The sequence below is a fragment of the Lissotriton helveticus genome, chromosome 6, assembly GCF_964261635.1.
Source record: "Lissotriton helveticus chromosome 6, aLisHel1.1, whole genome shotgun sequence".
Lineage (NCBI taxonomy): Eukaryota > Metazoa > Chordata > Amphibia > Caudata > Salamandridae > Lissotriton > Lissotriton helveticus.
In genome coordinates, this window is record NC_136067.1 from 1,382,935,224 (window position 1) to 1,382,961,470 (window position 26,247).

Consider the following 26,247-nt stretch of genomic DNA (forward strand, 5'->3'; position numbering starts at 1 on the left):
ACGCTCTCACTCGCAAACACCCATCCAGGGATAGAAGGGACCAGGGAATGAAGTTCCAGAAACAGGAACCAGGGAACACGGAGATTCAGCAAGACGCCACAGAACCTTGCGCCAGGAACCAGGAAGAGAAAAGGTGGGGGCGTGGTACCGGAACAGTAAGCCAAGCAAAGGCTATGTTCTGCCGTGCCCCTTTTTTACTAGTTAGGGAGCGTCTCCAAAGAACAGGCTGTATGTGAGTAGGGACCGGGTAAAAAGAGCATAGCCCCCATAACCTCGCATGTCAATGCTATCGATTCCTAACACAGACCAAACTACCACGCCAATTCTTTACTGGAAAGGAAACAAGCTTTCGGGGACCGGTTTCTGGCATTGCAGCCGTCTTCGGCCCGGCTTGCTTGAATCCTGATGGTGCAGTGAGCAAGGGACTCATGTCTGAGCATACCCTTCCACTCCTATAGTGGCCAAAACGATTCAGAAAAGGGGGTGGTGATGGACAGAGCATCTGAATTAAGCAGAACACTCATACCCAGTCAAAAGATCAGGGCTTGATCCATCACCGTTTTTTAGCTCACTGCACCATCCCAGTTCAGAACCTGGCTACATGCAAATTAGTCTGTCCCTGGCCCAGTGCATCATGGGAACAGGGCAGACCAAACTACCAAGCCAATTCTTTACTGGAAAGGAAACAAGCTTCCGGGGACCGGTTTCTGGCATTGCAGCCGTCTTCTGCCCGGCTTGCTTGAATCCTGATGGTGCAGTGAGCAAGGGACTTATGTCTGAGCAAACCCTTCCACTCCTATAGTGGCCAAAATGATTCAGAAAAGGGGGTGGTGATGGACAGAGCATCTGAATTAAGCAGAACACTCATACCCAGTCAAAAGATCAGGGCTTGAGGTTTAATTTTGGCCAAGAGGGAACTCACAATGCACTGGAAATCGAACCTGGGCCCTAGTTATCCTGGATGGAAAGCGACCATGTTGCGCTGGGCTCGAACTGAGGGCACACTCCGACTGCAGCAGGCTAGGCGCTTAGATAATGACTAACTTCTAGAAGCAGCTAGAGCGTGGGAGGCATTGGTGACAGCGCTCCAGCGTCCAGCAGATAGCTCAAGTGATAGGGAGGAGGAAATAGCGTAGGCGTTGGCACTCTGGTGGGATGGATGTTGCTGAAGGGAGACAGGATGATGATGATGAGCCGGGCGTAGTTAGGAAACCATCCCCTATACCATACCAGGCACAAAGGGAGTTTGTGATACGTAGAGGTTTTCCATGGTTATTGTGTTTGTATATATTGATTGTAGGCGCACTGACAGGGGTGGGGGGACGGGAGGGGAGGAGGGGGCTCTGGGATTTTTCTTTTCCTATTTAGGGATATGAGTATCCATGGATGCTGTGTGAATTGTTGCTAACGCGACCTGAGATGATTTGAAATGTGATCCTCATTTTGTTCTTTCGCAAATACCAATAAAATATATTTACAAAAAAACCACCGCATCCAAGTATCACTTATAGAAAAACTGCATCGCTACGAGACATCCTAACTCAGAGCCATCTTGAAATACAACAACCCAAAAAGACATCATGGTTAACCAAGTCAAGTCAAGTCAAATTTGCTTTATTCAAGGTTAACTCATAAAAGCATATACAATTGACAATAAAACCATTAAAAAAACATTAATATTAAAAGTAGGACTTAAAACAAATAAAATACATCAATTTCATTACGAGGTTAAAATTTACAAGTAAAATGCAGACAGTCTTGCAATACATCATTTACAAGGTTAAAGAGATAGCTGACTTAAAAAACAATCAACTGCCTAGGAGCTTCTGTCTAATAGTCCATGACCAGCCAAGATATTTGGCGGTGGCTATTGCTATAGGCAGTAAAGTGCTAGTGCGTATAATTCTTAGAGCAACCACACTACTAGTCGTACCTAGATTTTTGCACATTGGGGTAAGCCAGATGCGTCTTGGCTCTGCATAGATCGTACAAGCAAATAAAAAATGACCAATTGTTTCATTATGTGCTCCACAGGAGGGGCAATTGCTAATTGATGGGCCACCCCACCTGCCTGTCAGAGATCTAAGGGGAAGGGCACCCTCTCTGGTTTGGAAGTACAACTTCCTATCCCTCGGGCTAGTTATAGCGTCCCAGTAGGGTTCTAGGCTGGGGTTAGACTTTACTTTTAGGAATTTTCCTGCCATAGTCCCTGTACTGGTATCGCCCCAGTTTCGAGCGGCCACCTTTTCCCAATAGATTTCTTTATGGGCTTTTTTTGATGGGAATGAAGCTACCTCTGGGTTTTCCCATAGCGTGTAAAGACCAAGATCACCCAGCATTTTCCTAAGTTCATCAAGCCATCCAACTTTATGAAACACATCTGCTTTAATAATGTCCAGAAACCCCTCAGCATAATGTGAAAGTTCAGGTGTAGTCCAGAGTCTACGCCAGTGCAGAATTGGACGCAATCTGGCCAAATCATTAACAGCCTTCCTGCCTAGATCGTACCTAAGTGGCAGCAAGGGAGTACTCTTAGTGAGGCCAGTAATGAGTCGGAAAAACTTATTTTCCGAAATTTGCAATGGCTGAAGGTTTTCGTAGCCCCACAGCTCAACACCATAAAGTGCTAATTCGAGGGCTTTGGCCTCATACACCTGAAGTGCTGCAATATCTATGTGTTGGGACCATCTTGAGTCATTTGATACATGGAATCCCAGGTACGTGAAGGCATTAACTACCTCTAAATGGCGACCATTCATGACAATGTGAGATCTACAGCCACGGTGAGGATTAAAAACCATGAACTTAGTTTTAGCCACATTAACTTCTAAGCCATGTTCCCCGCAGAATTGGTCAAAGATAGATAAAGCGTGCTGTAGACCACTCGGAGTCTTAGATAAAATCAGAGTGTCGTCTGCAAACATTAAAATCGGTATCTTGGTGCCAGCCAATGAAGGGGCGTCCACATTTGCAGACAACATACGGGCAACAACACCATTGATAAACAGCGTGAACAGCGTGGGAGCCATCGAGCAACCTTGGCGAACTCCCCTCTCAACCGGGAAAGTCTGTGGTAACCATACCCTGCCCTCCCCACTGAATCTTTGCAAAATTTGCTTCATGGAGCCTCATTAGCATTGTCAAAAGTTCTTCTGGTAGGCCCAAGTTCTTCAATACCTGCCACAGCTTAGACCTTGGGACTAGGTCAAAGGCAGCCTGCAGATCGACAAAAGCCGCATACAGGCTGCCCTTGCCCAGTAGCACAGTCTTCCACTGCAATAAGGTGAAACGAAAGACCTGGTCCATTGTGCTGGTAGATTTTCGAAATCCTGCCTGGAATGGTGACAGAGCATTGTTCTTATCAGCCCAGTCCAAAAGCCTATTGACAACCACCCTACCAACCACCTTTTGGATGGTGTCTATTAGGCTTATGGGCCTATAGTTTCCCGGTTGGGATCTGTCTCCTTTCTTGAAAACAGGGATTATAACTGCGCCTTGCCAAGATGCCGGTATATTTGCGACCTTGGCAACTGCATTGATAAGAAGAAAGATGTACTTACTCCAGCGCTCCTTATCATTGATAAAGAGATCCGCCAGCACCCCGTCTAATCCCGGAGCTCTACCACTAGACACTGAACTCAGAGCCATCATAACTTCACTGCTACTAAATGAGCTGTCTTTGTAATAGGCAGGCCTAAAGTCGGCCATCAGATTATCAGGCTGTGTGTCGGCGTACTGGGGCTTAAAATAATTAACCCAGTCCTCCTGGGAAACGTTGTTATTGGGGGGCTCAGATACACCCCCCTGCCCCATTTTACGATGTTCCAGAATAGCCTAGAGCCTTTTTTGTCACTAGCCTCCTTTAACTCTTGCCAGTGCCGCTGGTCCCACAATTTCTTGGCATTTGCTATACTTTTCTTATTCTCTAATCTGGCGAGGCGAATAGTCGCCAGTTGCCTCCCCTTAATCGCTGCACCTAAGGCTATTCTGGCGTTCCTGCACTCAGTGTTGTACCACTTAGCCGGCTTAAGGGTTGTCACACTGCCTCTCTTTGCAGGTTTCAGGAAGTGATCCCTAATGCCTGAAAAAAGGTTTTCATGGATTTTAGTTGCTTTGTCACTACCTGGGTCCGGTGGATTCGCTTGCTCGAGAGCTATTACTGCTTCATCAACCTCAGCGCTAATACTGTCCATGACCTGCTGGTTAGCCTTAACATATACCCATTTTAACCGGCGCATATCGTTAGTGGGGACAGTCAAAGGGGCGTTATCCACCTCAGATGTCAGGACCACGCCGGTTGAAGTCCACCATGTGTGTTCAACACACAGCGGATTATGATCACTTTCATTTCTAGATTTTACCTCCATATCAACCACTTGTGTCCAGAGCTTCATACTACATAGGACATAATCGATTCTGCTCCTATGTCGCCCATTGTCAAAGGTATTTACCCCTGCCTTGTCACTCTTGGTCTTCCCGTTTATTGCCCTTAGGCTATTACCATAGCATATTGCATTTAGAGAGATGATATCCTCGGTCCAACGAGTAACAGGTTTCAAGTGTAGTTTGGTGACACCCCATTGCCTGTCCTCCTCGTCTCCAGCAAAATCATCATAAATGGCCAAAGGTTCGAAGGTTCGGTTTAGATCACCCGCTATCACGACGTTGTTATCCAGAGAGTGGGTTTCGAGGAGGGAGCCCAAAGCCGCACAAACTTCTGACCTCCCACTCCTGTTACCCCTGGCATAAACATTATAGATATCGAGCCAACCCAAATAGCCCAGGTCGACTCTAATAAGTTGGATATCTTTGCTTCCGGTGTCGACCACTTTGACAGTAAGTGAGAAGCTCTGCCGAACCCAAATGGTAAGGCCACGCATGGGTCGCCTCTTATGACCCTTTGATGCTGGGACATAGTAGTTCAAGTAGCCCTCGGCAAAAGAAGGTTCGCACAGCCACGTCTCCTGAAAAATGCACACATCAAAGATGTTTACAAAACTTATCCAATCCTGGCATTCCTGTCTGGAACGTTATCCTCTCTGTGATGGATGAATTGCGCAGAGGGGCCGACGCCAACGTCTGTCAGGCCCTGGTCCTCTTGGATCTGTCGGCCGCCTTTGACACGGTCAACCACGGTATTTTGGTCGACCGTGTCAGAGAGGCTGGCATCCGGGGTACCGCCCTGGACTGGGTTCAGTCTTTCCTGACTAAACGCCAACAAGCCGTCAGGCTGTCCCAGTTCTCTGCTACCCAGGTCGAGCTGACCTGTGGTGTCCCGCAGGGTTCCTCTTTGTCCCCCCTCCTGTTTAATTTGTACCTGGCTCCTTTACTCCGTTCCCTTCGTGGGTTGAGTGTCACCGCGTTTAACTACGCGGATGACATCCAACTGATCTTTACTATTGATTCCTCTGATGAATCAATCACTACTTTTCAAAATACGCTCCGTTTTATTAGCAATTGGATGAGCTCAAACCATCTGAAGCTCAACCCCGACAAGACCGAGCTGGTTCTTGTCGGGGTACTTTCCAATCCTTGGCAACCTTCCTTTTGGCCGGCAAGTCTGGGTAGCCCTCCTTCCCCAGTTAATTCATCCAAAAGCCTGGGAGTCGTCATTAGCAACGATCTTTCTATGACGCCCCAGATCAGCGCAGTAGTGTCCTCCAGCCATTTTCAACTCAGGAAAATCCGTAAAATCTCTCGTCTACTCACTACCGAAGCTCTTACTTTGGCCTTGCTTGCGTTAGTCATTTCTAGGCTTGACTACGCAAATGCACTGTATGTAGGCATTCCTGACTACCAACTTAAGAGACTTCATTTGATCCAAAATCAGGCTGCCCGCCTGATTTACCACCAACCTAGAGATCAACATGTTCGTCCTCTCCTAAAAAGTCTCCACTGGCTTCCAGTATCTGCTCGCTGTAAGTTTAAGTTAGGCTGCATTATTTCAAAATCTCTTGCAGGCCAAGGTCCTCTTTTTATTTCTTCTCTTCTCCATCCGTATGCTCCTCCTCGCAATCTCCGGTCTTCCCAGATGGCCCTGATATCAGTTCCTAGATTTAAGAGGAAAAAACACGGTGGCCTAAGGTTTTCCTTTCTAGCTCCATCTTTTTGGAATTCCCTTCCCTTTTCTCTCAGGCTGTCCTCTTCATATCCCGGGTTCAGATCCCTCCTTAAAACCCTCCTCTTCACTGAGTCTTATATTTAGTTTCTGCTCTCACGCTCTCTCACTGCTCCCCCAGCATAAGCGCCAAGAAACCTAATGGTGTTAGTCGCACTCAATAAATTTCTTTAACATAACGTAGCCCAGCAATATTCAATGAAACCAACTTGCCCACACCAGCCCCGGTCCCCTCAACTATTCTATTAGAAGTTGCTACAGTGGGGGTAGTAAGCAGCCCCTGTTCAGCTTCACACGAAAAACCTGAATTCGGATCAGTTATGGAAATGGAAATCTCCCCACAGTTCTGTCCTAGCTTTGAATTAGAATTGGGAAGATAGTCAACACCCAACACTATCCCACCAGCTGTCTCTAATACCCCCGTGGTTTCCTCCCCGTTCAGGATCCCCCGGTTGCCCTTATTCCCTGTAGATGGATCTATTGGATGTCAAGCATTGCTGTCCAAACCAGAACAATTTCTCTCACATGCTCTACCCCTAGCACGAAGCGTTTGCTCCTGAGACTGGGGGCACGATTTTCTTAGCTGGATCAGAGATTGCCCAGGGGCGCTGGTTCATCATGGCTAACCACTCTAGGGTTCTGGAAGTGCCCAAAATGTAACGCTTGTGTACATGGCTTAAATATAACAGAATACAAATTACAAAACGGAAGATCTGAAAAAATCATAGATCACTTAACTTGTGAATCGAAATATGTAATCTATAGGTTGACGTGCCTGTGTGGGAAGTATTATGTAGGAAGCACGATTAATAAATTAAAACTACGGATCCTACAACATCTTCGTGCAATAAAGAACAAGGACCAAACTTATCCAATGGCCAAACACTTCAACGAGTTCCATCAAAACGATTGCAGCCAGTTGAAATATTCTGGTATCAAAATCATAAAATCAGTGGAAAGAGGGGGCGATCGGACATTGAAGTTACGTAAAATGGAGTCAAGGATGATCCTAGGAATGGGTACAAAATATCCACATGGACACAATTTGGATGCAGAACTGTTTGTACATTTGTAAATAAGACTGAACCATGAAGGACTATCAGCAAAAAGTTTGGAAAGTTTCCGTTCAGGATAGAACATCTCCTTGTATATAGTTGTAATATGGTGTAATTATGAATTGCTTTTCTCCTGCAGCAGAAAACGAATATATATTTTCAGAGGACAATCTTATATGCCTTAGAATCTAGTAGAAAGGATACTTAGGAATATTGATGCAATTAATGTTTAATATCTCAGAAATTAGATTCCCGTGGGGACACATAGAAATGATTGCATATAACATCTTAAACTGAAAATACTGAAATGTCGGATTGGGTACTTTACCCAGAATGCAATAGTGTCCCAGAAAGACAAATACTCAATATGTTTCAAGGAAACACATGGGAAATATTGATAATTCATGAAATGCATTTGAAATTCTCTGTAGGGAATGGTCCTCTGTAATATATCTTACAACAATAGCGGAATGTTTATGATTATATACATGTGTATACAGGAGGGTGTTGTATATAGTTCAAATGTAGATAATGTTTAGAAAGTCACAGTGAATCTAATTTGAAAATGTACTTTACTTTGAAAATTGTGACTGGCTTAATTGGAATCAAAACAATTGTCCCAAACTTCTCCCTACTTAGGTGTACATATTGTAAATAGTTGTTTAAGAAGAAGTAAACATACTGTGGTAAAAGCATAAAACTCATCATCATATCGCACGTTGCACTTTAAATTGCACTTTAGAGAGTACTTTACAGTAACATAAGAAGCGATAAAATGGCGATATCGCATGTTGCACTTTGAATAGTACTTTACAATGATGTAAGAAGAGACAAAATGGCGATAAATTTGACCCATAATTTGTGAATGAGGTTAACAGTCTAGTGTATCATGAACACAAAGAAGGGTACTAGCACACAACACTTTATATCCCATCTAGACGCCAGGGTACTCTATGGTCCAGTCGAAGGCTAGCTGTAGCCGAAACGCATAGGCTGTCCTGTATTTGCACTTATTTTGCACATGGTGTTTAAATAAATAATTTACTTCATTTATTTTTGCACCTATGGGAAATCACATGAGATTTGTGTTACTGAAACTTTATTTATTGCTTTCAATTTGATTCACAACCTACCCGTGATCAAGGCGAGTTTTCGCTGAAACGCGTTGGGGTTTTGTTCCATACCTGATTCATCATGCTGGAATTGAATTAAATAAATGAATCCTAGGAACACGCTATTGGATTATTTGGCGATTTTGTTTGGACTGGAGTGCATCGGTACAATCTCATTGTGCTGGGTGAAAACGCAATACAGAAACAGGGTAACCTCTAACCCTGTGATGCACCGTTGTCACGGTGTCCCGGTGTCTTTTGGAGGAAGCGAAAACGAATATATATATATATATACATTAAGAAAGGTAGAAAAAGCTTTAGCATGTCTGCTAGCAATTTGAAGGTTAATATATCCATTGAAATAAAAAAATAACACATTTTTTAAAATCAGCACACCCTCCTCTTCCATCTGCAATGGGGAGGTCCCCCGGGTGACCTCCAGTGAATCGTGAGATCCCATCTACCCAGGACCAGGGCCAACATTAAAAGCCTAGCCACAGCTCCTTTTGCTATTGAGAACGGAAATAGCCCAAGAAGGCACACCTCTGTCCTCAGGAGCTTGGTTTGGCCCAGTGTGCACTCCAGCACTACTTCCACCCTCTGCCAGAATTGAGTAACCCAAAACAAGACCAAATCATGTGTATGAAGTCAGCACCTAATTCATTGCATCTGGGGCATTCATTTCTTGTCGACTGAGGCCTGGATTGTGTTAGATGTATGTGTTGTGAGGTATGACCTATGGAGATAATTGATCAGATTGTAGTATTTTGTAGTATTTTGTGACACTGTATGAACATGTTCCTGTACCTTTGCCCATTCTTTTTCATGTAGATCCCGGCCCATCGCGTTCTTCCTTTTCAGTTGGAGTGGCAACATATCTGCCCTAGCCTGGAGTAGTGCTCATTGGTAGTCGGGACTGTCTTAAAGGTTCTAAAAATATTAGCTGAGATTGTGTAATTCCTCCGTCTAGTTATTTGTGTACATTATGCCAGCCATAATATATTATTCACTGCTCCATGGAAGGTATGGTTGCTCCGAGTGCTTTCTGCCTCAGCAACCTATGTTGGAGTGGGAGATATGGAGGGGAGGTTTCAAGTCTTATGATGAAGCTGTGGGTGGTGATAGAGGAGAGATGTTACCTCTTATCTATTTACGACAATTGTGCACTTTTTACATGATAATGACAAACTGTGAATTAGGCTTCACGTTTCAGGAACAAACGAAATGAAGTTCTGATTTAGCTACTGCATCGTAAAAGCATGCAGAATGTTACAAATGGTTGTCAGATAACACAACAGTTAATAAGTATGTGTGAAAACTGATATTTTAATGGCATGTGTACTTATGCATAGGTAAACATGATAAATAAAACATAACAGAAAATTTCTCTGTGAGAGTAGAATGCTTCATGTGTTAGAAAAACAGATAGTATTACTAGAGTGTATAAACGTGAGCACTGACATTGGCGAGAAAAGTAAGTGTTACAAAAGGTTATGTTATGATTTGCTTTCTTTCATAAAGTTTGTCATTGATGTGTATTTAAACCTTGTGTGCTGTAATAATATCTAAAGGGCAAAAGAGATTTACTAAATTATATGTGAAATTACATTGAAATGTAAAAACTTTTATGGGTACTCTATACTTACATGAACTAATTGCAATTCATAATGGAGTGATATTAATATGCTTATTTGAAGAAATGAATGCACAATTCTATGTAATGAGAGATTCATATTTTAACACAATTTCATTGTACATGAGCCGTATTTCATGAAGGCCTCAAACTTTGCTTCCTTTTGCTAGTATGAACTTATGAACTGAACTGTCTTAAAGCCTATGGGAACCTTTCGTAGAGATACCACTTGTGTTCTAACACTCATTTATGTCTTTGACGTTTGTAGCTTGCTTGACTAGACTTGCAACGAAAGTGTTACTTCCTAGAACTAACGCTTGAGAATGGACAGACAAGAGATGAGAGCATGAAATCGCCTACTTCTTTCTAAATGCAACAAATAATTGAATGACTAAACTACAGTGGCTCTAAGGGAAAGGAGTAATGGATTACTTAATTCTTCCGGATCTGTATACTTTTACCTACTACATCACCTCGTCCTATCGAGAGCAACCAATGAAAAAGAGTGGTCCGACAAATATGATGATGTCAAGGGGTATAAACCTGGAAATGAGGGAGTATAAGTGCCTTAATTTTGAACTAATGGGTGTCTCCCCTCTACCCAGCTTGCTGTAGAGAGACTAATGCTTAGGACCTCCAAAATACACATGAACAGTGATGAAATACTGTGATTTGCTGTCAGCTGGTATACTAACATAGTGGAACCTTTTCGGCTGAAAAGGTTCGCCTCAGAGCAGCAGTGGCATTGATGCTGCAGTGCGGACAGAGGAAGACGATTCTGTCTATGAGCTGGAACTCGTCATTTGGAACTTACTGAACTTGCCTAATAGGGTTGGTAAGAGGGTCAACTGATTTCCCTACTAATTCATTTTCCTTAGGATAAATCTCCCTCGGCTGAGGAAGATTGGTTGCTTCATATTTGGATCTTGCAGAATTTGTTTATTAAATCTGATCTATTTTATGCCTAGGGCGTTTTCTAATCATTGGAATCTAAATAGAAAATACAACTAAAGATAAATCATTCTGCTGATTCCTTTTTTTTTTTTTTAAATCTTTTTATTAACAACTTTTTACAATTTATTTCCCCCCCTCTCAGCCGAGAGGGGGTGAGGAACAGTTTACTGTAATAAATCAATAGTGCTTCCACCCTGGAAGTATAGAAACAATATATAATCTTGAAGTATGCACAACATATGACACATTATAACTTATATTCCACCTGTAACTCCTCCCTCATGCCTTAGTATTTACACAAAACATATTTAACACAAAAACCACATATCCATTAAACATCTAGTATTTACATATTTACATATAGACAAATTAAGCATCACTTCATTTCTTATTAAAGCCAAAGCCCCTCCCTTATACCCCAAAAGGTCCTTACACCCTTTTATACATTATATATACATTACACTTCTTCCTTCCATTTCATTATTGGCTCCCATATTTTCAAGCCTAGTTTCCTCGCATTCTTTCCTCTTCTTGAATATATTGCTTTTTCCAAGTTATATATACTTAAAACCTTGGCTAACCATTGCTGGAATACTGGTGCAGATTGTTCTAGCCAGGCTGAGGCGATACATAATCTAAAAACTGCCATGGCGACAAAGATAAAGTAGTTACCCTCTTCACATTCATTTCCCAAGTCTACACCCAATAGTATAATCGCAGGTGTTAAATTGATAGATAATTTCAATGCCCTTTGAAGAAACATTTCTATCTCATTCAATGTTGTCGATAAGCATGGGCATGTTGCAAAAATGTGAATAATATCTGCATCTAAACTTCTGCATCTGGGGCAATTTATACCAGTAGTCGCTCCCCATTGTGCAAGTTTCGCTGGGGTGTAGTATAACCGATAAATGGTTTTATAATGCTGAGCCTGCAAGGACGCAGAGCACAGAATATTCTTTCCTAATTCTACTGATATATTAAAGCATTCCTGGTCTATATCTAACTTCGCCGACCAACTTTCCCCCCACTTAACCATATCATCTGTTTTAGATTCGATTAGCTCTGAATAAAACCTTCTGATTGTACAATCTACTCCATTATGTAATGCCTCTAGTATGCAATTTTTCTCAAATCCTCTCAATCCCCCCCTCTTATTTTGCAGGAAACTTCTTAATTGTAGATATTTGAAGAAGTGTCTTGATGGCAAATCATATTTCGCCTGTAATTTTACAAATTGTCTCATCCCCTGTGGGGACATCAAATCCCCAACTTTTGTTATCCCTTTCCGGTACCATTCTATATACACTGAGTCAGAAAATATATCTGCAGGAAATACTGTATTGTCTTTTATCCTCGTGTATCTATTAATTTTCCCCAATCCAAATTTCTTAATAAACACCTTCCAAATGTTGTGTGCACCCAAGATAGTCTTAAATCGTGTTCTTTTAAAATAAGCTGTGTCAAAATGTTTCAAAAATATATTTTTAACTTCTTCTCCCATCAGTATACCATATATCGCTAGTGAACCCAGATCATCTTCTCCTTCCAGTTCTGCTCCGCCTATTAATCCGGCCATATATTGTAAGGCTGCAGCCCAATAGTACAATTTCAGATCCGGTAGTGCCCATCCTCCTCTCTCCCGTGGTAATGCCATAAATCTTGCTGCTCTCCTAGTTTTGCCTTTAGACCAGATAAATCTATTAATCATTTTTTCAATTTTTTTAAACCAAAGATTATCAAACCATAACGGGATTGTCCTGAATAAATATAAAAATTTCGGCAATATTAGCATTTTTATGATGTTTACTCTGCCAACCAGTGTGAGATGTAGATTGTTGAGTCTATCTAGCTCTTTCTCCACTTTTCGTATAATGGGGTCTATATTTAGCTCTACTAACTTTCCTAATTCAGCAGTTATAGTTATACCCAGATAAGTTCCTGTCTGTACCACCCGTGGATCCTGACATATGGCCTTGTTATTTTTTATAATTTGTGTTTTTCCAGTGTTCAAGGAATATCCTGAAACTTTCCCGAATTTTTTAGCCTCCAGCTCCACATATCTAATAGCCTCTGTGGGTGTTGGTGTTACGACAGCCACGTCATCGGCGTAAGCAAGTATCTTACATTCCCCCCTAGGTGTGGCGACTGTAGGTATACTCACGTTTGCTTCCAATCTGCGAATTAATGGATCTAAATATACCGCAAAAAGTAGCGGGAGCACGGGCATCCCTGCCTGGTACCCCTATTTATTTTCACTTGTTCCGTTGTTCCCGAATTTATTCTAATCTTAGCTACTGGATCCCTATACAAGGTCTTTATCGCTGTGAGGAAACCATTTCCAACCCCCATTCTTTCCAAAACACTCCACAAATATACCCATGATACCCGGTCGAATGCTTTCTCAGCGTCTAATAGCAAGACCGAAAATGGCTCCCCAATAACCTCCATTTTATCTATTAGGGTTATTAATTTACGTGTATGATGCGTGGTCCCTCGTCCAGGTATAAATCCGTGTTGACTGACAGTAACTAATGGTGTTATTACACTGGCGAATCTTATTGCCAGTGCTTTTGAGTAGACCTTTGTGTCAGTGTTCATGAGCGTGATTGGTCTGTACGATCCCGGATCTATAGGTATCTTTCCTTTCTTTAAGATAACAACTATTTCTGCCCCGGACCAGGAGTTTGGTATTGATGATCCCGTCTGTGCTTGTTTCATAGTACGTACCATATCTTCCCCTATCTCCTCCCAAAACACCTTATAAAACTCTAGCGGGATCTTATCTGGCCCGGCAGCTTTCCCAGATGGTAAATTCTTCAGAGCATCTCTTATTTCCTCTTGATCTAGTGGGTTGTCTATCCTCTGTTTCATCCAGCACCACCCCTTCATAATGATGCAGATACTGCATTATGTCTTCAGGATCTTTTACATAATTTTCGTGATATAAATTCGTATAAAAATTCCTGAAAACTTCTCTGATTTGTTGCACACTTGTTTACTCTGCTGATTCCATCGCATTCATTTGTTTGTGGCTAAGTTTGATTTGATTTGGTGGTTAACTAAATTGAGGGCGAGATTACTTGGGAGTTTATACCCAATAATTCTATGTTAACAATTATCTTATTCCAGGTCCTCATATGATAATTGTTCATCCCCTAAGTATTCCGGTCCCTTACAGCACAGAACAAGATCCATTGGAGGACCTAAGAGGATTTGATATGGTAGCTAGGTTAATTAGAGTCAGAAGGAAACAAATAAAATAATTCATGAGGCCCAACACGTTAGGCGCTACAATCGTGGCAACTCTTTTACTTCTTAAAGAAAACCGGCTATAATTAAATATCGTTTGCGTGCAGAGCAGCACTGCATTCTAAATCATCTTCCTCCCATAATGGTGAAAGAGGATGGGTCGGAGGAAGACTTTGATGAAATAGAAACAGCAATGCAATATATGGATAACAACTATAGAAGAAGTTGAATGAAGTGGTGTCTTTGTATATATTTTAAATAAGAGGTAATGGATGCCATTGGAAGGAGCAATGGATGCCATTGCTTTTACATTTCCATCCTTTGAGAGATGCTGAGAATCATTATTCTACTGCTGAAAAGGTGATGTTAGCTTTCTCTAGGGAATTGTATATTTAGGGTAGTGTGTGTGGAGCACAGTATTTGTGGTCCAACCGTACCGTAGACCATTCGTGGACCTATTTTATACCAAGAAGGGTGGTGAGGCTACTCTGAGAATTGCTTGTTGGCAACATAGGTTAATCAACTACAGTTTTAGCATGGACTGGTTCCAGATGTAAGAAACAAGCTGGCCAATGGTTTTCCACTGGTGCTATGCTATAAGGGGAGGGCTAGAAGGAGCGTGATGATGAAAGTGGGATAATTGCATGCGTGTTCTTGTAGAAGCATTTGTTAGAATGAATTCTTACTCCGAGGAGTAAATGATAACTTAAGGCGTGATGCATGAGTTGTCGTGGATAGAGGGTCTATTTCATAGAGGTGAGCATTTGGTTGTGCCTACATAACTCAGAGATTTAATTTTGTTACTTGCTAACAGGGACCAACTCGCAACGAAAACTGTTAAAAGGAGAATTAAGATGAATTTCTGGCAGCTCAGACTTGGTCAATGTGTTGAGGTTAAAGTACACTCCGACATTGTGTGCACTTGGAACAACAAATCACAAAACATATTAGCGCAAGTAGAAGAAATTGCATGTAGATTGTGGGGGATTATCTCCTTGGAGATATCAGGCCCATTCAGTGTGTTTGAATCATCCCGCAGGTATTCCATAGTGGCGGCAGACACATTTTTCAGCGATTGGAGATTACATTTGTGACTCAAGTTGATAATAGGGAGGTGGTGACATTTTGTTAAGGAATATTTCTGAGAGATTGATATACCAAACAAATTGTAAGTTATGCTGCTGTGTAGTGAACCTCCAGGAAGATGGGGAAATTCTTGAAAACACCATAGAGCAAAACATTCATGCACGTCTGTGTATTATCCTGATGGTAAATGGAAAGTGGAGATATGGGATAGAGTTTTAAAAGTGCTTGCAGCTGGCTTTATGTGAGGGTCAAAATTGGAGGTAGACATTTGAGAATATCTGACTACCCCCCAGAGTCAAAGGAATAGGTTCTCCATTTGAGAAATGAGAGGTAGGTTCTGAATCAAGCATGGATCGAAATTAAGCATGTAGAAGGATGATGAAGTTAGTGAGACTTCCAAATGAAATATTTAGGTTGGAGATTTGATGAGGGTGAAGGTAAAAAGGTCTGTGTGGAACGGACTGTCTAATTTTTTAGACACATTTGAGGTTGCGAGAGCTGGTTGACAATCAGTGGAGTTGAGTGATGTAATGTTGGGAATAAGTCTAATGAGGTAAAGGTGCCTGATTGCATCAAGACCATGGAAAAGCAGGTCAATTTATCTTAGAAAGACAAGAATAAAGACACATTGATGTGTGAAGAGAGTCAGCACATAAAGCAGTCAGTGAGCTCAAATGTTGTTGCATGATTACATTTACTAATGGATGGGTTCAGGCCCGGACTGGACGTTGCGGGCACCGGGCAATCCCCCGGTGCGCCGCAAGGGTGGGGGCCGGTTTTGGGCCCCTGGGGGACGTTTTTGTTATAGGGACGTTTTGCAGCGTTGCTGCAAAAACGGCCCTGTAACAAAATCGGCCGAAAACCGGCCGTGGCAAAGAGCGCGGTCGCACCCCCAACTCCCCCTCCTGGGGGTGGGGGGGCCGGCCGAGGACTTTGCCAGGGCCGGTTTTGGTTCCCAGTCCGGCCCTGGATGGGTTACTAATGTACATTTGTTTTTAGGATTAGTTGGTTTATCCACATTATCCTGTTTGTTACTTGGCCATATGCATTTAAAGTGCATGTTTTTTTCCCTGACGGATACTACTAATCCTAACTCCCTCACCTTGTGAATACTCACCAGGCATCAGACTGGCTCTGGAAAATTTTCAGCAGTACCTCTGTGCACTGGTAGGTGGCATCATGCGGCTCTGCGTCTATGCTCCAGATTTGATGTGCAGTGCTGCCTATAAGCTCCACCGATGCGTGCTGACATCAGTTCTTTTCTGTGCTTTCAGACGCAGATCCAGAGCTACTCTTCAGTCTCTGATGGGACCCCTTTTCTCCATATTTAGTCTTAAAATCCAGTGTGTAAGGAAAATGTAATTCCCCAAAAACCGCAAAGTTTAAACCGTGCAGGGACTGTCGCAAACAAATGTCTGTGACAGATCCGCACAAAGTCTGTTTGTTGTGCTTGGGGTTGGACCATTCTCCAAGGTGTGGCGACTGTGACCAAATGAACCTGAAGTCCATAAGGGAATGCAAAGTGAAACTTTACATCGCCAAGCCCCAAAAAACGACATTCTGTGAGTGGTTGAAGTGAAAAAGAAAGTACAGTTCCCGCAGCAGGTCATCATCGCAGTTGACGTCTTCGGATAAGTTATAGAAGAAATATAAGAATTCCATGTAGGAAATGGCCCCTTCCCACCAATCACGAACTACAGAGAAGGCGTAAGAGTGTCAATGTGCCTCCTGATCTTGCTTGTGATCTCCAACAGATTCTGATCCTGACGCATCCTGAGTTCCCATCTTTGTTGGTAACTTCAGAGCATGAAGAAGCCTTCAGAGAGGCTATGCTGCGGCTCTTTAGCACCCTACTGACTCTCTCTGGCATGCCTTCATGCCCCAAGAAACTGCATGGTCCTCTAGCCGGACTTCGGTCCGTTGTCTGCCCCTGGCACCTTCTGTGCCCCTTGAATCCACAATGGGTCCAGCTCTGACTTCAGTACCTGGTTTGGCTCCGGAAAACCTCTTGTGCCTGCCCTGTTCTCATCGATGCCAACACCATCAATTCTGTATGAGGCTATACAGCATATAGTGCTATCTGATTCCGAACTGAATCCATCTCAACCTTGATTGAAGTTGTGCAACCTCTTGCCAGTTCCTCTAACTCGGTTACCTTACCCTTAAAACATCACAGGGCCCATGCTTTACATAAGTTATATGGCCTTGATTCTGACAATGATAATTATGATGAACGGGATGATTAAGTTCTCCAACTATAATGAGGACGAGTATGAAGAGCTTTAGGATGCCTGTGGGTTTGACACTTTACCTGAAATGTAAATGTAAATGTAAATGTAATTGAGCTTATATAGCGCACAGCTACCCGCAGTGGGTGTCCCGGCGCTTGCTTAGGGAACCCTTCCTGGTATTCCCCTGTGAGATAGCAGGGTATCCACAAGGTGAAAGTCAGGCATCCCGCCGCGAGGGGCCGTTATGGAGATTAAGCAAGCTATTGCCCGGAGTCGCAGAGTGTGAACCCGTGAGTCGAGGAGGCACCGGGGCGAGAATTATCGAGTCCGAGAAATTTTTAGCCCAAGACCCGCCGAGGCGGGGAATTGAACCCTGGTCCAGGACCGATCTCAGCTTTCGGGTCTGCTGCCTCTAACCCCTGAGCCACACTTCTCCACCTGGTGTCTCCTACTTGTCCTTATAAAGAGGAAAACTCCTCTTTTGCAGTGGTGATGCAAAGTATTCGACCTACAACTGCCATACATGGAAGTGAAAACTAATGTTTTAACTGAAATTTTACAACTTAGCCAGGCTCCCATTGAACCAGCCCTACCCTTAAAAGATGAACTTACTGACACCATTTTAGGTACCCAGCCCAACACTTGTTTGGGGTCGCCCATCAACAGGTTTCCCATCACTGTCTCCACCTCTTTTCACCTGGCTACCCTCTTCCTCACACAACATCCTACTACTCCAGAGAGGCTGTTGGTCGAAGCGTCCACTAGCCGGGTCAATCTGAATGCTTTTCCTACCACTCCTCAAGACCATGAGTCTAAGCAGATTGACACTTTTGGCTAAATAATTTTCTCTTCCGCCTTGCTCTATTATTGGTCAATGCCTGCTGTCTCTTTCGCCATTATTCCCATGCTCTTTGGGATATGGTGGATCAGATTTTATCACCTATTCCAGACAACCTTCCGGCGTCCCTCACTCTGGCCATTCTGGATGGCCGTGATGTGAGTACATTTGTCATATGTTCAAGACTGGACACAACTGATTGCATACGACATGCCCTGGGCACCAGTGTGGCTGTCCGCCACGTGCCTGGATGAGGGTCACAGGTTTCTCTGGGGACGTCCAGACATCTTTAATGGATGTGCCTTTTCACAGATCTCGACTTTTCTGGTGATAAAATGGCCCTGAAGCACTTTAAAGACAGCAGAGCCACCGAATGTTCCTTGGGACTGTCTGCTACCACAAGACTATCCCATCAGCAATTTCGAATCTGTATAGCTACAGTAGAGATGTTGCCAACTGTCAACGCCAGTCCCCTCCTCCATCACATCAGGCGTTTCTCCCCATTTCATGGACGATGCCACTGTTCCCAGAAATCATGAAGCCAGCAAGGACAATGTGCATCTTAGTCCTCTGCCCTTACAGCGGTCAACCGCAAAACCTTTTTAGTGTGCCCTTATAAGCGTACACTGGCCCTGTCGGAGGCAGGATTTTATATTTCCTCCAGGGGTGACAGATCATCACAACGGACTGGTGGGTCCTACAAATTGTCCTCTGGGACTGCACCTTTGCCTTCTTTTCTACCCCACCACACAATCCACCTCCTTCACGGAAGCTAATGAGGGACCATATGTCCATTTTATGACGGGAAGTGCAGGCCCTTGTGGAAAAATGGGGCCATAAAGAGGCTTCTGTCCACGGAAGTAAAAATTGGGTGTTACTCCAGCTACTAACTCATGCCGAAAAAGGATGGCACCCTTTGTCCTGTTTTAGATCTTTCACACCACAGGGCCACTCCACCTACAGGCTGCAGCGAGCACAGTTTGCCAAACAGTCTTACTTACGCTACTTATACGGCGGGAAGTGTGTTCAGAAGCAACACAGGTCACGATGGCGGCCTGGAGGAAAGCCACTAGATGCATAGGCTTGGATGAGTGAAATGAGAAAACTTAATGTGTTTGGGTCCTGGGATCTGCTGGAAATCTCCCTGATGGGTGATATCCTGGAGAAGGGTGTTTGATGTTCTTCTCGTCCCTTCAGAGGGAATATCACATGACTGCAACCGATACTTAAAAAACGCACAACTACAACACACTTGGCAGGCTTGGGGGAGTTGGATATGCCCGAATATGCCCTTCTTAGACGGCAGGTTACTTCTAGAAGAGTTTGAGTCAAAGGCTTTCTCCCTCACCTACAAAGCACTTAACAATAATATACCAGACACACTGGCTAAGCTGAGAGCTCAGTGGGGGGAGGGCCTGGAGAGGAGAGCTCGAGGATATGGACTAGGAAGTGGCCCTGATGCACCCATGGGATATTGCCATGAAGTCCCGGCTGCGCTTGATACAACTCAAAATACTGCATTGAGTTTATGGTAAAGACCGCGTACACTATATGGGGAGGGTAGCGTCCCCGGACTGTTTGTGTTGTGGAGAAACAAGGGGTACATTTAGCCACATGATATGGAGCTGCCCAGCCATTTCGGTGTACTGGTCACGGGTGGTGGGGGAAACTAAGCAATGTGCTGAGGGAAAACCTCCCCCTTGAACCCAAATATGTTCTATTGAGGGTCCCAGGAGATGTAGATGTCCCCAGGGTGAAACTCCTCTTTGGTAACTTGGGGCTTGTGGGCCAGTGCAATTATGGACAGACCACATTTTAAGTGTTTAAGGAATTTTGGAAGTTATGTTGGGAATGTCATTTGAAATGCCTTATCCATGTCTAAAGTCGCGAAGGCAGTCGAATGATAGTTTGGATCACACACATCACATGGTTTTCAGACATTAGCTGTTGAGTGACCCACTTTAAAGCCTTCTTGAAAAGGCGAACAGCACTTGCATAGGCAGAAGGACCCTAGCTTCTTTTACCAAAGCCAGCATCAAACAGTGATAGCAGTCTGTATCATCTGCTTCTCTGCACATTTTGTTGAGTTTCAGCATGCCCTTTGATGTCGCATCCAACATTCTTGATTGGAGCTCTTCATTTTTAGATAACATCATTAAATGCCTCCAGTGATTTTGGCGCCAGTATATTTTCAAGAACTTTATCAAATTAAGATATTTGACTGTCTTGTCCTGGAGACTTGACAGGTTTTAGAATTGAGTGTACCGACATTACCTGTGCATTTCTTTTTTCTTAGTTTTCAACTTTACAAAAGTAAAAGTGAAAACGTAATGGATATATTTGCCACACACCTGTTAAGAACATACCTGCAGCATTGTGAACGTCGAGCAATTAAAATAACTGGAATCATGATATTACCTCACCCTGAATTTCGTATATGAAGCACAGTTATGTTATTTCATTTTGGAATACATGAAAGAACAGTGGTCCCTTGTATGCTCAATAAACAATAATCCTAACCAAATTATATAATTTAATGAAGGAATAATGTAACAATTAAAATTCGGGCATCTGTGGCAAACATGCTCAGTGCTCTCTGTAGTGTCGCTGTAGGCAGAAAGACGACACCAACAAGCATGTGAGGTGAGGAGATTTATTTTCTTACGACTTGTCTCCTTGCTCTCCTGCACTAAATAACTCTCCCCTTAACTCCTCCTGTTCCGTCCCCTTTAGTCTCCTCCCACTTTTAACTATTCCGTGCTGGTCCTAGCGCCCAGCACGTCTTACAATATTACATCTCCCCCTTTCTTGAGAACTTGAAGAAACATCTGAGAAGGTCGTGCACATAAATTGACTAATGATATAAAATAACATAGTTACAGTTCTTCAATCAAGCGAACCGGTCTACTGTGAGTTCACTGCAGCCGGAGGGCTGCTTCTGGAGTCGGCTGCTCCTCCTCATCAGGAGACGTGGATGGCCGCTGATCACTTGCCAACTCAGGTATAGCTCCTTTAGATGCACTGCTGGGTGCAGCCAATGCTTCCCTGACTTTTGGCGTACATTTCTGAAAGTGTGTCACATTCCTTGTAATTCTCTTGTCATCTGATGTGGCTGGGATCATGGTTCCTTTCTGTTTTGTCATCATCAGTGGGCATGCATGATATCGACAGTCTGCTTTTCTCTGTTGGTCTTGCCGCAATAGTACCCAGTCTCCCTCCTGGATGGATGGCTGGTAGCTCTTCTCCGTTTGTCTGCATATTCCTTCATCTTCTCCTTCTTCAGTCTGTCTTTTGTTGCTAATTTTTCATGATCCGAGTCTTGATGAACTCCACAAGCTCAAACTTCCCAAGCTGGTATTCTTGTGCGCACTGTGCGACCCAGCACTAAGGTTGCAGGGCATCTGTCTGTGGTAGTGTGTGGTGTGGTGCGATAGGCTTGTAACACTTCATTTAGGGCCACTTGCACGTCACACTTTGACAGTTCTGCTTGCAGGACGTTTTTTTGAGAGTGGCCATAAATCTTTCTACCATCCCATTGACTTGCGGCCACAATGGGGTAATCTTCCGGTGTTTGAAATTCAGGTGATTGGCAAAATCGGCAAAGTCTTGCCCATTAAATGGTGGGCCATTATCTGTTTTTACTATCTTCGGTATGCCCCATGCTGCGAAAACCTCATCCAGCACTGGTATAGTGATGACAGCTTTGGTTGACGCTATGAGGTGCGCAATTGGGAAACGTGAGTATTCATCCATGATAACTAGAATGTACTTGCCAGATTGCAAAGGTCCAAAGAAGTCTACTGCAACAGGTTGCCAGACACCATCCGGCAATTCTGACATTTGGAGAGGCGCGGGGGGATCTTCTTGACTCACTAGCTGACATTGTGGGCAATCTTTCAAAGTAAGTTCAACCATCTGATCAAGGGTAGAGAACCAGACTCGCTCCCGCAATGCTCTCTTCGTGGCTACAATACCTCTGTGCCCTTCATATGCTAAGTTAATGACTCCTTGCCGCAGCAGTTTTGGAATGATGATTTGTTTGTCTCTTAGTAACAGACCATCCGAGGTGATGGACAGTTCATCCTTGACATGTCTAAAGGAGGACAATTCATGACTGTCAATTTGTTCACTTTGTCCGGGTTCCTCCAGATGCCTCCAACTATTTGTCTGGATGCAATGTTTTATATTTTGCAAAGTGACATCTTGTTTGGTGGCTTCAAGGATGGCCTCCAACGGGACTGCTGGGGGTTTGGCTTGGGCCACTACAAAGGGAATGTATTCCTCCGCCAGCGATGTATTGGATTTGGACGTCGTCTTCGGATGTCTGGACATGTAATCAGCGGGATTTGCAGCCTTTCCAGGTTTGTGGATGATGGTGTAAGTATATTCTTGAAGTCTATTGCCCCAACGCTCTATACGGGGTGGCATCTTGGCTCGTGGATTTCCAAAGATGGTTATCAATGCCTGATGGTCTGTAATAAGCGTGAAGTGTTTTCCGTAAATGAAGATGTGAAAATGTTCGCAGGCCCAGACTACTGCTAAACTTTCCTTTTCAGGCTGCGAAGAGGTTCTCTCTGTATCCGTGAGACTCCGACTGGCATATGCTACAATGTAACGTTGATCATTGTCCTTGTCGTATAGAGCTAATATAGCTCCCTGTCCCACTAGACTCGCATCCACAGTGATTTCTGTTTTCCGTCGAGGATTAAAATACGCGAGGTTGTCGGCCAAGTCTACAGACTCTTTGATCGCTTGAAACGCTTGATCACATCTCGTGATCCAGTGAAAAGGGTGACCCTGTTTGGTCAATTTTCTTAAAGGATAGTTGGTCGTGACGTAATCCTTAATGTAGCGTGCACAGTAGCTTGCCATGCCTAAAAACGACCGTACATCCCCAGCATCTCGTGGCCTGGGGGTATCATTCAGGGCTGCAATCTTTTCGGGATCAGGTCGCATGCCAGCACCTGAGAAGATGTGTCCAAAGAATTTTAACGTGGATTTGTGAACTTCACATTTGTCCTTATTTAATGTGAGATTGGCATCCAACAGAGCATGGCACTCTCGGTCCAGCGCTGTGTCGTGTTCTTGTACTGTTGCTCCATAGACAAGAATGTCATCACTATAATTCAGGGTATTAGGAATGTGATGAATTACCTTCCTGATGGCCTCTTGAAAGATCTCGGCTGCAGATGAAACCCCAAAACTGAGTTTTTTTGTATTTGAATAGACCTTGATGAGTCGAGAATGTGGTAATATATCTCGATTTTTCGTGGAGTTCCAGCTGGTGATAGCCCTTGTTGAGGTCTAGTTTGGAGAATATTTGCACCCCATTGAGTGACGCAATCACATCACTGATGTGCGGTCCTGGGTGTCTCTCCCTTTCAATGGCAGTGTTGGGTGCTCTCATGTCCACACAGAGACGCACTTTGTGAGGCGAGCCCTTTTTTGGTACTACAACCACTGGAGAGACCCAAGGGGTGGGCCCTGATGTTCTCTCGATGATGTCAGCCCGGAGAAAATCCTGCAGTTCCTCCTCTATGGATTGTTGAAGATGAAATGGAATTTTCCTGTGATGTTGTGCTATGGGATTTACTCGTTCATTTATATGCAATCGAACTTGACAATGAGCCATCTTTCCAAGTCCCGTAAATAATTTTGGATACTTGTGTACTATATCGGGTTTGTCATCAACTTTGTACAATATTTCCACTAGTCGAAGTCATTCGGCCGTGGGCAAACTGAGAAGACAATCGGCCTCAGGGCCATCAAAGACGTGAATCTGGGCCGGAATAGTCCTGTCTTTGTAGGTGAGATTGGTCTGAAATTGCCCTAGACAAGGGAGAGGTTCCTTTGACATCCATGTATAGACCCGTACATTAGCTTTGAGTAAGACTAGTTGCGGGTTCATTTTTTTGTATTCTGCAACGGAAATGTAATGGAGAGATGCCCCAGTGTCCAACACAAACTTGGCCAAGTGTGTGTCCATTTGAATCGGTAGGAGCAGATATTTTTTTAGCCTGTCAGGATCTGCGACCATGCAGACATATTCATCACTGTCTTGCGATATTGGCGACAGCGACCTTGACTCACGAGATTGTGAGCACCGAGATTGATACTTCCCTCGAGAATGACGCTGGTCTGTGAAGACCCAGTGGAGGAATCTCTGTGGTCTCGCACTGCTTTAGCATGATGGCGAGTGTTGGATTGGCTGGATTGTCTGTACTTGTCTCTCTGGATGTCTTTGCGAGGTGCTCCGCAGACGTTCTCAAAGTGGTTGACCCTTCCGCACTTCCTGCATTGTTGGCCCAATGCAGGGCAAGTCTCTGTGTCAGGGAAGTCCTATCCACAGCATTTGAGTTGGCACTCCGGTCGTTTGTCGGTCCTACTGGTACTGCGACGACGACGACGACGGCCTGTGTAATGAGACTGGACTTTAGATCTGGATGATCGTTGCTTTGCAGGGGAAGACCTATTGGAGCTGCGAGATTGAAGCTGGAATGCCTGCTCGCGTTTTTCACTTCTTCCAGCTTCCATCCGCTTGGCGTGCTCTTCTGCTTGATCATGTACTCGCGTCATTTCCTCAATTTCATCCAGAGTGTAACTTTTCTTTAACAGACGTCTGCGTAGCGACTCAGATTGGCATCCTTCTATGATTCGCAGTCGAAGGGCATCTTCTGTTGTAAACGAGTCAAAGTCACAGTAGTGAGCTAAACATCGAAGTCTCGTGATGAATGTATTCATGGGCTCATCTTTTTCTTGGGATGCTAGATTGAATGTGTATCTTTTGTAATCTATATTTCGTTTGTAAAGAAATTTCCGGTTAGGTGCGTCACGCACATGTGCATAAGACGAAGTCGCATCGGCGGAAAGTTCCTTTATAATCTAGCCAACATCTTTCCCAATGAGATTGCGCAACGCAATCAGTTGCTGATCTTCCTCAGTCACATGGGAGCCTTTCATGAAGTCTTCAAAGTCTTCCAGCCATTCCTGCCAGCGAAGGCCCATGCCTCCTGCCGAGATAAGAGCTAGGGGTTCCGGTGGGCGTAGAAAAGGAACTCCCAACATCCCAAACCTGTATCCTCCAAGTTGTGACGTAGACGTAGGGGACCCCGTCCTGGCAGTGGCGTGGGCAGATGTCTGAGGCTGTCGTGAAGTTGGAGACCCAGACATGATGAACTGAGGTGCACGACACAGGAAGTCTCACAGCGCCTATCTCGTGGCGCAGATAGAATAGTGACAGCACTCTCAGCAGACGTAGTGTAGACTCAGCAGCGGAGAGTCCAGTGGGGTCGTAGTGGAGAGTTGGTCTGATAATCAATAATAGAGTCACTGAGTGTGCCGCAGGAGAGGTAGCATAGGACCCACTCCGTACACTTCTGTCAGTCCATTATGTTGCAATGCAGAAAAAAAATCAATTCTTGCAGCTTTACCATTGATTTTCAATACCTGCCTGACCTTAAAATGGCCGCTGGGGAATCCTCTCAGGGGATTGGATGAAAATGCCTGACCCCAAGATGGCCGCCAGTGAAATCTCGCACCTCGCGAGATTACAGCCTCCACACATGCAATCTAAAAAGTAAGTGCCAATACCTCTGGGCACACGGGAGGCAGCCCTCAGGTCCAAGACAGCGACTCTTCACGCCACTAAGAGTCCCGTAAGCGGCAGCGGCGGCAGCAGCTACTCGGGCGGTCACAGCCCAGCTTCACATCAGCACCAGCACACGCGACCGGGGTGGGCTCCTGGATCGCGCTAAGAAAGCAATCACAGGAACGCGACCGGGGTGAGCTCCCGGATCGCAGCGAGGTCCCCGGTGAAGGCACGCAACCGGGGTGAGCTCCCGGATCGCGGTGAGGTACCAGGCGGAGGCATGCGACCGGGGTGAGCTACCGGATCGCGGCGATGCAGCAGGATGCAGGCACAGCAGGGGCACACGCGACTGGGGTGGCCTCCCACGTCGCGGGCCAGCC

General features: G+C 44.3%; 1 protein-coding gene across 3 annotated transcripts in view; it reads left to right on the plus strand.

Annotated features, from left to right (window-relative positions):
- The window catches only part of CDK19 (cyclin dependent kinase 19), a 1,513,666-nt gene that overhangs the window by 94,680 nt on the left and 1,392,739 nt on the right, over positions 1-26,247 (plus strand). The window lies entirely within an intron of this gene.